Genomic DNA, 13,260 nt, shown 5'->3' on the forward strand with positions numbered 1-13,260 from the left:
CGATCGCAGAGCGTGCACGAGGGGTGAGTGTACCCGTCTCCGTGTCGCAGAACGTAGTTACCGGAATAGACGTTCCCCTTGGAAAGGGGGTTGATCGAGTGAGCCACGTTTATCGGTGCTCCAATTTGCACGGCAGAGAGGCAGACTCTCGCGAAGCTTTTTTTTTCGTAACTGGAGCGAAAGATCAGTGCTCCCAGCTATTGGAGACCAGCATATTGCCTGATGTTTCGTTTTCAGGAGAATAAGATGCGATCGGTCAGACACTCGCTCTTGTCGGACTCTCTATGTCGAACAGTCTTCCAATAGACGCTAGTCTTCTTTTTTTAAATTTTTCCTAAGAATTTTGGTATTTGATACTCGGCGTTGAAGAGTTTAAATTCCCATATCATGCATGTTTTCACTATTTTATTGATGTTTGGATGTTTAGTATATTGACGATTAAACGATGATGAAATTTTATGAATAACATTGAATAACTGAGAAATGTAATTTGGGAATTTTATATATCTTTAAATTTCGAATATATCTACACTGTAAAATGTTTTTAAATTTTATGCTCGAATTTCTAGAAATAAATTCATAAAAATCCATACTCCGCTGATAACATTTAAAAATACCATTTTCGTGGAGTTTCACGTATGCGTTTGTTTTCTAATAGTCGTAAAAAAATATTTTTACACAACAAACGTATAATTTCTATTTAAAACGCGTATTCCATTTTATTGTTACAAAATCGAGCAGTTTAGTTAGTAATTGAGCAATTTGTTGAAAATCTATTTTTTTGTCGTAGTTTTCTGCTTTTATTTTTTTTTACTATCATTTTTACCGCGAGCGGTTTTAATTTTCGAGGGTACTTCAGCGAAAAAGTTAAGGGTGTCCAATTTCTATTATTCAACTATTTTTAACAATATTGTAGCAAATATATAGAGGAACCTTTTTTTTCTTTTAAAAATGCATGTCACGATTGAAGAACAGCTTTACTAAAATTCCAAACCACGTTGGTCGGTAAAAATTGAATTCGAACGTAGACACTCGAGGCTAATGGAGCTCCAGGACGCCATCGAGCTTCGAGCCAACACTCGACGCGTCGTTATCGGCGTCGATTTCAATTAATCGTTTCACCAAAGTGAATAGATAGCGAATCGAATAGATAGGTCACTTTTTTTTTCCCCGGCTTATAATCGGGGACCGGTGATATTTTCCACAACGTTCAATCATCTTTCGTCTATCACTTAAACAATCATTCTTCACTCGTATCGGAAATGTCGGATTGCGATTTAGATTTTTCCCGTTTCATTAATTTTTCACGAATTTCTTCCAAATTTTTTTCGTCAATTTTTGAAAATTCTTTTATCGACAATCAGCATCTTTAATCTCAGTGCTCATAAATTGTTCCCTCAGATCGACGTTTTCCAGTACTCTTATTTAATACTCGAGAATTTTTCAGTTTCAACGTCTAATATCCCTCGATTCTCAGAATTTTCACAAATTCTTCTTACATCTTTCACAAGTCTTGATTCTTCAAATCACAATCACGGAAGATCTTCAATTTCCCATCCAACTGCCTTAACTCTTAATCATAAAACCATCCAATTTCAACGTCCAACGACCAACCAACGTCCAACCCGCCCCCTGCAAGTTCTCTTCGTATCCTCCACCACGCCAATGTCGGTGGCAGCACAGGAGGCCTCACTTTATCAACGATCTCGTTCGACCACGTGTCGTTCGTACAATCCTCGTCATCCTCCTTCTTCCACCCCTTTGATCGGCCAGGCTAATTAGCCAAGGGACGAAAAACTTTGGTGGCGCGTACTCTCGTTTCTCCTGGTGGTTCTCTGCGCGGCGGGGTGAACACGGCCAGCGGCTTAATATTGCAAATCGGATTTAGCCTTGGGCGCTGGTCGCGCATGATTATCGGCGTGTCGGCATTTCATAAACGCGTCCACATCAAACGCAGCTGGTCGGTCGATCGCGATAATATTTGTCACGTAGTTGCGGTGCGCGGCGGCGGCGTACGTATCGCGGGATACAGGCTAATCGATCGGCCTTCCTCTCTGTCTCTCACTCTGTCTTTCTCTCTTTCTCCCACCCTCTCTCTCTCTCTCTCTCTCTCCCTTTCCCTCTCTCTGTAGCTCTGGCCACGCTGGTATATGCGTGATTACTTTCCGGTACGCGTTGTCTCCTCCACGTCCGGAATTCGAGTCTCGCATGCCGCCGCGATCCGATCTAAAGCCCCGTCCACACGACACCTGGACACGCTGGCTGATGCTGCATCCCACGGTCGCTCGTCCACGGAAAATCGAGATTCTACAGGCGTTTGCGATCGATGCGTTCGAATCGTCTGCAGGCGATACGGTTTACTGCGGTTTCGTCGCGAAGGTTTCCCATCGGGTTTTGATTTCGTAGACACCGGTGTGTAATTATTGATCGCCAGTTTTGGCGAGAAACGAGCCCGTGGAACCGAGGTTCTCGAAAAGTTCGCCTATGTTACGGAAATTCTTTTTTTTCCTTAAGCACTGTTGAACCTATATTCTTACTCCATATTTTCCAATACATTCGCCGTCGTTCAATTCAACCGTTCGGAAGTTTCTATTATTAATGTACGAGGCAAGAACAATTCAATTTGATGGATGATTCATTCGTATTCACTTATATGTAAGTAATAGCTAGACTGCGGATTTTTATGCATAAGTGTTAAGATTATTGTCGAAGGGAAAAATATGTTCATTGTGCAGACCTATTTAGAAATATTATTACGAGTTACACACAACTAGTCACTATCGTCTTACACGCGCGAATTATAGTATTCTATAACAATACACACAAGACAAGCTATAAAACGTCTTAATTATGACGTAGTTTCATAATAAATACAAATAAATACAGTTTAAAAACACACAACTACAATGTACATGATGCAACGTAATGTACGCATCATATTATTTCAAAAACTGAACTGGAATCAAATTTTGCCATATACGGAACGAACGGTTCTCCGTAAATCGGGATTTTTCGCTTTTTTCCTCAGTGTATAACGAAAATTGGAATAAAAAGATCGGAAGAACGATGATTCACGCAAAATGGAGCTTGCATAAACCTCGAAGCGAAGAAGTGGCGGCTGGATGGTCCTTAAAACTCAGGCAGCGCGGCTGAAAACCGCTTTGTTCGACATAGTAGATCCGGACCGTGCGTGGTACGGCATCAGTCGGCGCGGCTCTCCCACGGAAATCGTTCGACGCTATTCATTCGTTCGATTGAATCGCGCAGCGATTGAGTCATTAACAGCTGGTATTGTGCGCCAGTCCAAGTTTCAGAATCCTTTAGTTTAAGATTCCGCTACTAAACGAGAGTCTCAAATTAAGCGAAAGGAATATTCATTTCCTATAAATTTCTCTTATATCCACGCGTATATGTCGTCGTCAATTAACTTTTACGAGACAAATGGATCAAACAGAAATTTTATCTTCGAAATGAAAGACAAAGTTTTCTTTCTTTCTTTTTTTTTTTTTTTTTTTTTTGCAAGAAAAGAATTTCTTATGGTCACGTGGATTTTATGTATTTCATATTAAATTTTTTACTCAAACTGCATGATATATATCAGTGAGACATTTGTCAGCAAAAACTAGGACTAGTAACAAGATAAAATTTTATATCTAATATAGTATAGCAAGATAAAAATTTTCATTCTAATAACGATTCTTGTGTAAAAAGATCGACTTCGAATAATTTCAAAAAGTCCAGAAAGAAATTCCTTCTATGAAACTGAAAATTTCACCAAGTTCTTCGTCTAGTGTCAAAAAATAATATCATCTATCAATATATCGAAATATTTTTCTCAAAAATTCCCAAGAATTCCAAATACCCGTACCATTTCTACAGTTCGTATAAAATTCACAAAATGTTCACTGAAAAAATTGCTCATTTTCTTAATCTTTGCGAGACGAAAACGTAATTTATTTCACAATTCGTTTCGTAGTTCCACATTTACCATCTCACACGCTTAAATACCAATCACCGCTTCACTCTCGTGGAAACGAAAAATCTTTTTCGACTCGAGGAACGCTATCGAAGTCCATTACTCACGATCCACGACCGGTGTACACGATATCACGTGAGTGCGAAGTCGCGCGTTTCACCGTCGCGTCGCCCTCGACAGAGCAAAAAGTAGCAACGATGAAAGCAGAGAGAAAAAGAGAGAGAGAGAGAGAGAGAGAGAGAGAGAGAGAGAGAGAGAGAGAGAAAAGGAGAAAAGAAAGAGAAGAAAAAAAATGCAAGAGTGCCACCGCATTGCACGGGTGTCCACACCCCAGGAAGGAAACTAGCCGTACTCGTTTCTCATGTTGGCGTGATTTTAAGCAACACGCGGGGAAAGTGTACGCGAACGGTGGAACGCGCCGCCGGTTGTGTATCACCGAGTGGCGACGCGTTTTCTTTGCACAGAAACCTCGATCCACGGTAGGCCACGCGTAACTTTTAATTGGGTTATCTGTCCCGGAACGCCGTCAATCCGCGCGCAGTTATAGGCCTGATACAGAGAGCTTTTCCATGTATCGCCGGTGACCCGAGCAGAACCGCGTTTTAAAGACGATAATCGCGTATCAGCACGCCCTTTTTCCACTCCCTTCCATTGTGACACCACGCGCGCCTGTTTATCGACAGGGAGAGAGAAAGAGAGAGAGAGAGAGAGGGAGAGAGAGAGAGAGAGAGAGAGAGGGAAAGAGATTAACGACAGTGTCTCGCGATCGCGATAACGTTCCATCGAGGAAAAAAGAAAGATATCGCCAAGTGAAACATACGGTGGAAACGTTTCGCGAAAGAATAATGGAGAATTGTCTGCGAGATTGCTTGTCCTTCTTTCAGCGGAAGGCTGTTTCTGATCCTGTCTCGCTTTTTATCGGTTTTTTAAATATTACTGCAGCGATTTTGCAGCAGGGTACAGTAGACGTACACGTACGGAGGAATTATTAGAAGATTATGTACGTCTTAAACATCAAATTAACATTGACTCGTAATGTTGATCATTGAAAATTCAATTTAAAAATTTAATTCAATTAAAAATTCGGAAAAATTCAACGACTACAACTTTCGAACAATTTGAAACTGGAATCAATGTAATTAATTACAAATTACTGGATCTAATCAATCTTATCAGTTCCAGTCAATCAGTATCTATTTGCAATATATTAATTAATAACTGTTAACTACAACAGAATCGAATTGAATGTGCCATTAAGGTAATTTAAACAAAAACCAAAGCTAACGAAACTGGTCAGTTCGATTAGTTCTAATTAACTGTGAACTTAACCAGTGTTCATTTACAATCCGATCATGAGCCACAAAAAATAACTTCCAAGAAGACAATTTAAAAATAATTCTAAAAGCTAAACACAGGCATCCGAGCAATAAAGATTCCACCTCGTTTCTCTTCTTTTTCCGCATCGTCGTCGTCGTCGTCGTCGTCGTCGTGAACCGAATAAGAGTTTACCACCGATTTAACCCCCTCGGAGGCGGTGTTTCCCTTTCGTGGAAAGAAGTCGCGAGATGCTCGCGATTCCTCCATCCGGAAGATCGAATACGAGCGTCGTTCAGCCTCTTACGCGGCGTCAATTCGATTCACCCTATTTCAGATAAAAAAAAAAAAAAAAGAAAAAAAGGAAAAAGAGAAAAAAAAAGAAACGTCGGAGGAGCAACCGTGTTCTCCACCCTCCGTTCCATCGTCGTAACATCGTAAGAGACTGCTTCGGCGACGTTAAGAGGGTTGCCGCTTTTCGAAGCTACAGCCTGACGCGGAGAGAAACTCGCACATGCATACACACGCACATACACACACACACACACACTGGCACTCTCTTCTCTCTCACTCACTTTCTGTCTTTCCTCTCCTACGTTTCTTCTGCAGTTGACACGCACGTGGAAATTCGATTCGCTCGGCTGCACCGAGCCGCCTAGGTGCAACACGCGACGCGTCGGAGAGGTTTCAAACGCGCGTGCACACAACGATGTTTTTCAGTTTTCTGCTGAGGAGAAGGGGGGTGGGGGAGAATTTATGGTCCGATGAAAGGGTGCGTTGCGGGATTTATTTGCGCTCGGTTAAGGGCTGCTAGTTATTAACCCTCAACGCACGATAATTTTTGTTAGATTATCTCGAGCAAAATTAGTGGAAGGAATTCTTCGTATGTTACGGGGTTTTCGTGTTTTACGGTGTCAGAAGAGAGATTTGATCGTCGATCGATGAAAATTACGAAAGACGGAAAGAAAAGAGCGTTTTATCGAAATATTTTCGACATTCAATTTTTATGTGATTTCTGTCTCTCTTCGAGTATAGTACAGTATAACATTATAATTTTTAATATATTATAATATATTATAATAAAATAATACCGTGTATATAGTACAATGTATCTAAATTATTTAGAGTCACAGTAACAGACACGAAACTAAACCATCTTGCCTGTCTATGCGCGACTGATTCTACTGACCGTCGAAGTCCGTATTTGAATTCTATCTCTTTTCATACTAATTATTAAAATAATTTGTACAAACATAACCGATTTACCAATTTAACATGAATGATAATTTTCTCATATTATATACTTGTTCTCGCAATAACCTGTTTACATCAAGTGAGAATTTTCATTTACAAATCTACAGTTTCTCTCGTCTTTCAATACAACCATAAACCAAAGTAAGAATAACCTTATCATTAGAAACTGTGGACTTTTATGTATTTTCACATCTCTGTAAGCATAATTAGAGAGATGGAACTAGAACGAAAATTCATTTCGTCTATTAAAAATTACAAGAAACGTGCTTTCAATATTTTATGTATTTTTGCATATCGCGACCAGCAATTCCTCCCCCAGGCGCACAAAAATTCGCAGTCTGCTTATCACAAATACAACTATACCGAAAAATACACGGAAAAATACACACCTGATCCGGCTGGAAATTCCGCGGCATCCATTAAAAATTGCGAGAGACAGCGGGTCGGAAAATATTGGGCAGGGTTGGCCGCGTCTCGCTCGGCATTCGTCGCACGAGTTAACAATCCCAATTTGCCTTTCCGACTTTCCTTTCCCCGATTACCTGCGCGCCCCGCTTCCGGCCGGCTCTGTGCTCGCTTACGTCCCCGAACTGCGCATCGTCGTCCCACCGAGGAAAGCGGGATCGACCACGCTGAAATTCTCACGTTCGCCCCCGCGGACGGCACAACCGCCCCCGCAGGGGCGGTCGCGCGCGCGCGCGCGCGCGTCCTGTCTCTCTCTCTCTCTCTTTCTCCGTCCCTCTCGATCGATAAGATTTTCTCAATACAGCGCGAACACGTCACCAACGGATACAAGGACGATAATATTATACCAGCGAAGAACGTCGCGTCCTCTATTCTCTGCCGTCTTTTCACCGTCCAACCTTTCCCTTCCTCCTTCGTTTAACTGGACGCGGACACAAGGACGGCTGAAAGCTGAAATTGGCCCATAGAAGGTGGTGGTCGGTTCTTGTACGGCGAGTATGCATGAATTATTCGAGATACGGTAATCTGGTTGGCTTCCAGAGGAGCTGACATTCTCTCTCTCTCTCTCACCCTCCCTTTCTTTTACTGTCGGTTTCTCTGTCTCTTTCCTATTTCCATACGCTGTTGCATATACGATCGCGGGCGAAGTCGTGTCGCCCGTGTTGTCGACTACGACTACGACGACGACGACGTTCTTCTCCACCTCGCTTCTTCCCCGCACGCGAAACGGGGCTAGCAGAAGGGCGCAGAAGAAGAACGAGGCGTGCAGCGGGGTTGGACCGAGCGTAGTGGAAGCCTGGCTCCGACGAGCACAGGGTGGCCGAGGTGGGTAGCGAAGCGAGGAAGCGCGACCGTAGGAGGATGGTGGGTTTAGTCGTGGTGGCACGAGGAGAGAAGCTGCTCCGCAGAAACGACAGCAAGGCTACGAGGGAGGGGGTTGCCGTGAATGGAGCCGCGGAGCACGGAGGAGGCGGAGGCCAACCCCAAGCTGGGGTTGCCGGGGCAACGCGGGAGGCGTAGGCGCTCTGCCGGCAGAGAGGAAGGGTTCTCTCCCTCGTTCGTTCGGTCGACCAGGGCCATGCCACGAGGGTTGCAGAGGAGAGGGTTCCTCTGCCGAGCGGCGAGACTGTGCTCGTCGCGGGGGTGGTTATGTGCTCTCAGGAGAGAAAGAGACGGATGGGGAAAGAGATGGAATCTCTGGTGGGGAAGGGAGAAGAGGAATCATCAGGAGAAGGGAGGGATGGGGATGGCGGGGGTGGAAAGACCGTTCCGCGGCGAACGACCACCACGTTCACGGGTAACACGACCGGCGGACCGGTCGTATACTCTTGCTGTCGTTGTACTTGAAACCAGTGTATTCTCCCTATCGCGTTGTCTTCCTCTCTTACTCTCTCTCTCTCTCTCTCTCTCTCTCTCTCTCTCTCTCTCTCTTTCGTAATGTCTATCTCATTTCGCATTCGGTTATACGGCTCTCATGCCTGTTTGTTAGAAGAGTTACTAGTCGCGTGTGTGTCTTTCACCCCTATATGCTTTTGGGTATTTATCTCTCGATGGTTATTTACGCGAGCGGCGTGCATCGGGATTCCTTATTCAAACCCTCGCGTAAGGATCGATCTCTCCTCTGTTTTATCATCTAGCTCTTCCCTCTCTGGCTCGTTCTCTCCCCGCTTTTCTCTCTCTCTCTCTCTCTCTCTCTCCGTGTTGGTGTTTGGAGTTAAAATAATCTTGCAATTTCCCCTTTGTGCTCGCGACACGCTGCGCGTATACCATTTTCGTTCCACTGTTGAGCCTCGCGGTGAAGCTTGATCGTTCGAAGCATGATTTCAAACGTGCAAGAAAAGGGAAGGACGGAATGATGCGCCGGCTGATTGGTGTTAAACGTCGGTACGATGGAATTATCGTCGATGGAAAAACGTCCGGGGCCACGGACAAATATTGAGCGAGATTGCGTTTTTTCGCGCCCGCGGAAATTACGCCGTCATTCCGGTCGGCGCGTCGAAAAACACAACAATTATTTAACGGTAAATTCGCGCGCGGGGCTTTTTCAATTAAACCGTACGCCGTTCGGGCCCTTTAATAAATTCGCGAAAAATGCAGTGCCGACTCTGTAAATTCGGTAAAAATAAATCATTACCGCCGGCGCGTTTCGAAATTCTGTTTCATCCCCGGACACGCATTCCATCGTCCGATTCTCCGTGTCTCGATATCGCCGGAACCCACTCTATCTCTCTCTCTCTCTGTCGCGATTCGCAGGCTCTGTAAAGCTTCTCGTTCCGGAGGATTTTGCAAAAACAACACAGACGAGAGCGCGCGTATGCACCGCCCTCGCCCGTTTCTCTGCGCGGTGATTTTTCCCTTCGAATATCGATTGAACCGATGCCACCGAAAAATAAAGGGAGAAGAATAACAAAAAAAGGTATGTGTATGCGCGCGCGCGTGTACGTGTGCGTTTGTGCGTGCTTGCGTGTATATATATATATATATATATATATATATATATATATATATGCACGTGCGTGTGTGTGTGTGTGTGTGTGTGTGTGTGTGAGAGAGAGAGGGAGAAGAAAAAAAATATTGGAAAAGGGATACAAATTTCTGGTTTCACCGTGGAACCAGTTACCCAGAAAGGATTAATCGTACGTCCACCTGTAGCCTCTGTGCGTTCATCGCGTATCATATTTGTGCCTGTGTGACAATTTGTACCTCCCTGTGTGTGGATACCGTGAATTGTTGTAGATAAATCGATGCCAGTTTCTAAGTTTTGATTCGTTGTTACGGGTTACGATTTTTCAGATTTTTAAGCGAAGTAACATTTTTTTTCTTTTCTTTTTTTTTTTGGAAACAGTCGGAACACCTAGATAGAGGTTTGTCTCATCTACTAAATGTTGTGGTAGATATTGTATTTTTTTTTTATATATATTATGTATGTTATAGCGTATTATGTACATTCCATATATTTATTGTACTTTTAAATACATCAAAATCCGCAATCTATATTTGCGAGTAATATTTTTAACGTTCGAAAATATGATACTTGTTATGTGAGATTTCTCTCAGAGAGAATATAGTAGTTTTTTCTCGCAGTTTAAGATTTACAATTTCAAATAAGAAATCGTACAACGTTTTAATAACAATTCAGAACTCCTCGGTAAATGCAACGAAGTATGCAGAATCCGACCATACCTTGAAGTTACAATTTAAATCATTCTCGCGGGTTATTGCAGCAGTAGCGCGTATCGATTGCAAAATCTGATTAAATTTCCTCGAAAAATGAAAAGGGAAAAGGAAAAAAATTGGGAGTGATATTAAAGTCTCGGGAAGTAATAACGCAACGAATGTTTTCCATCCTCGTTCGACCACTGCATATCTTGGGAAATAATTGAGCGTGCGCATTTAAACCGAGCATACCGTATATGGCCGGCGCTGCATCGGTGTTTTACATTTTTCCTTTTCCTTTCTCTTTTTTCCTCTTTTTTCTTCTTTCTCGCTCTCTCTCTCTCTCTCTCTCTCTCCCTCCTCTCTTCTTTTTTGTTTTTTTTAAGTCGACGACTATCCGGACACGGTTCTCGCGTACTCAGCTTCCTAGTTACGGCTCACATATTTACCGACGTATTCGACTGCACACGGTCCATCCATGTACGCCCACCCACGCACTACCCTACTTGTACATGCATCCAACTATCTTTCCCTTCTTCCGCCATCTTTTCCCTTGGACGACGAATCGAATAATTTCTAGAAATGTATTCAGACTCTCGCGAGTGGAAAACGCTCTTTGGAAAACAGGTTCTTTGAAATTTGGACTTGTGGGATTTAGATTTTTTGGTGATTAATTGTAATTATGACAAAGTTCGATTATTTTGGAATGGAATCCCTCATTGGGATTATTTGAAAGTCAACATTTCATCGTTAAGTGTCTTTTAAAATAAATAAATTTTAATCTATAATCTTCTGCTTTCAATGTCCTCACACCACTTTTTCGTTAATTATCGCAATCTTCTTTTTTCTGTTTTTATACCATTTTTTTTACAATACCTAATCGATGTTTATTCTAGGCCTCCATCATATAACAGAGAGATTACTGTTAATCTCGTAGTTATTGACTCTTTCTTTTTTTCCTACAGTTCAATTTCCTTATCATCATCAGATTATAGATGTTAAAAATTACTCGTAACATGAAAAATCGTAACGTTCAAAATAAAATGCTCATATTCGATAATATTTCCATTTAGATTTCGTTTCTCCAATTTCACTCCTACAATTATGAAATTGTGTAAATGTTCCTTGTCCGACAATAATTATCACAATTTCCAATTTATTTTCCAATCCGCTCTTAAAACACGTGGTTTTTTTTTTTTTTCGTATCGAAGCTTGAAACGTCCTCGTGGCCCATTTCCCATTCGCGGCGTACAATTTCCCCAAACCTTTGTTCCAACCCCTCGAACGAAACAGTACTTGTTCCTCCTCCTCGTATTTCCACCCAGACGTTATCATTTTTCCTTCGATTTCGCTTCTCGTTTATTTTTCTAAATTTTATCGTCGCCAAATACGCGCGATACGAACGTTCCTTTCAAAAAATACAATTTAACGCTCGTTCCTTCCACGAGTATTATGATCGGACATCGAATGGCGAACAGCACAGCGAGCTCGAGCATCCTCGTTTCCGGTGTCGAACGTTTTCTCGCATTTCGGAGCCAGCGTGCTCGCGTTACACGATTACCGATTCGATCGGCCAATCCTCCTCGGCGAGGTTCTTTTCGAATTTTGATTGCAAACACGTTTCCTCGTCCCAGCTTTGGATTGGATTACTCCCCGGCTATGGTAATTCTAGAGGTTTGCAATCCGCCACTGGCCTTCTCGTGCATGATAATGATCGATATCCTCGTCTGGCAGACGGGCTTGATAACGCGTGATATTTCGAGAACGATTATTGACGATGTGATAATGATTTCCAGGATAGCCGTATAGCAGGATTTTAATACCGGAACCACCAACGACTAAAGCATAGTACTTGCATCAAAGAAATTGAAGTACATAGGAATGTGGCGTGATAAAGAGCGCAAGTTTTGTTATACTCTTTTTACATTTTAAGAAAAATCGAATTTTCGAAAAATCGAGCATGACTCTCCAAAGCTGCCCATTGTCTCAAATCTACAAAATTTCTAAGAAAAGTTACGAATTGGTCGTTTTTGATCAGTCTGATAATTCTAATGTTAGTTTGAGGAGTTTGAAGGCTGGTAGAGATAGGTTTCTTTAGTACAAAGTGAACCTTTTTTGTATAATTGTTCAATACCGCACGAAAATCTCGATGTTACTTCATTATTAAATTATTGAATTAATCAATTGGAATCGTGAATTCTTGTTTGATCGAATTTTGACAAATATTTGACGTTTTTAGGAAAACCGATCATGACTACACAAAGTTACTTTGTCCCAAGTTGAGAAACTTTTTGTCGCATTAAAGCACGATTGAATTGAAAATTGCCGCAGGTATTTATATAACGTAGTTAACAGCAGAACGTGCATACATCAAATATGCTACGTAGATAATTGTAATTAAGCGAAACTAAATACATAGGTGTATATAATCACGTTCCAATCTCAATAAAAGCCAAAATTAATTTCCCTGAAAACGTCTGCCTATTTCTAATTGCATGAACAACAAATAAAACAAGCCCGACTCACTTAGACAAATCTGTTACTTCTTGAATTGAACGAAATTCTTCTGAAACAACAATTGCAATTGCTCTGCCAGCGATAAGATATTTAAATAAAAAACAAGACAACTTATCAGTCTGGCGAGAGTCAGAATTTAATTGCATCAAATGTCTAATTGTAAGAGCAGCAAATCTCTGGTCTGTCAGCTGAACGAGATTCTAGAGTTGAATAAAATGAATAATTCCAAGAATGATGCTCTGATGTTGGCTAGATAAAATATAACTTGGTAAATAAAGGAACGATGTTTCTCGAGTAATTAACCGCCTGGTCTACTAAAACATTGTTTCCAACTAAAACGCATGCCGTGTCCCGTTGGATCCGCACGCATCCTCCGCATAGATGCACGCGAAGCTTGCCGGGGGTTAATTATCGTGTTTGCTTCCTAGTTGCATTCTTCGCGAGATCTCGACTGAATGATTTCAGTGTCTTAATTGCTTGTGTCCGTCTCTCACATTTAACGTGCTCAAACTACCAAAATTTATCCACGTTCTTTGACTGTGCATTGGCTGGGGAAAGTATTCAACAGTAGAGTTGCA

The sequence above is a fragment of the Frieseomelitta varia genome, unplaced genomic scaffold, assembly GCF_011392965.1.
Source record: "Frieseomelitta varia isolate USP_RPSP 00005682 unplaced genomic scaffold, Fvar_1.2 scaffold_227, whole genome shotgun sequence".
Taxonomy (NCBI): domain Eukaryota; kingdom Metazoa; phylum Arthropoda; class Insecta; order Hymenoptera; family Apidae; genus Frieseomelitta; species Frieseomelitta varia.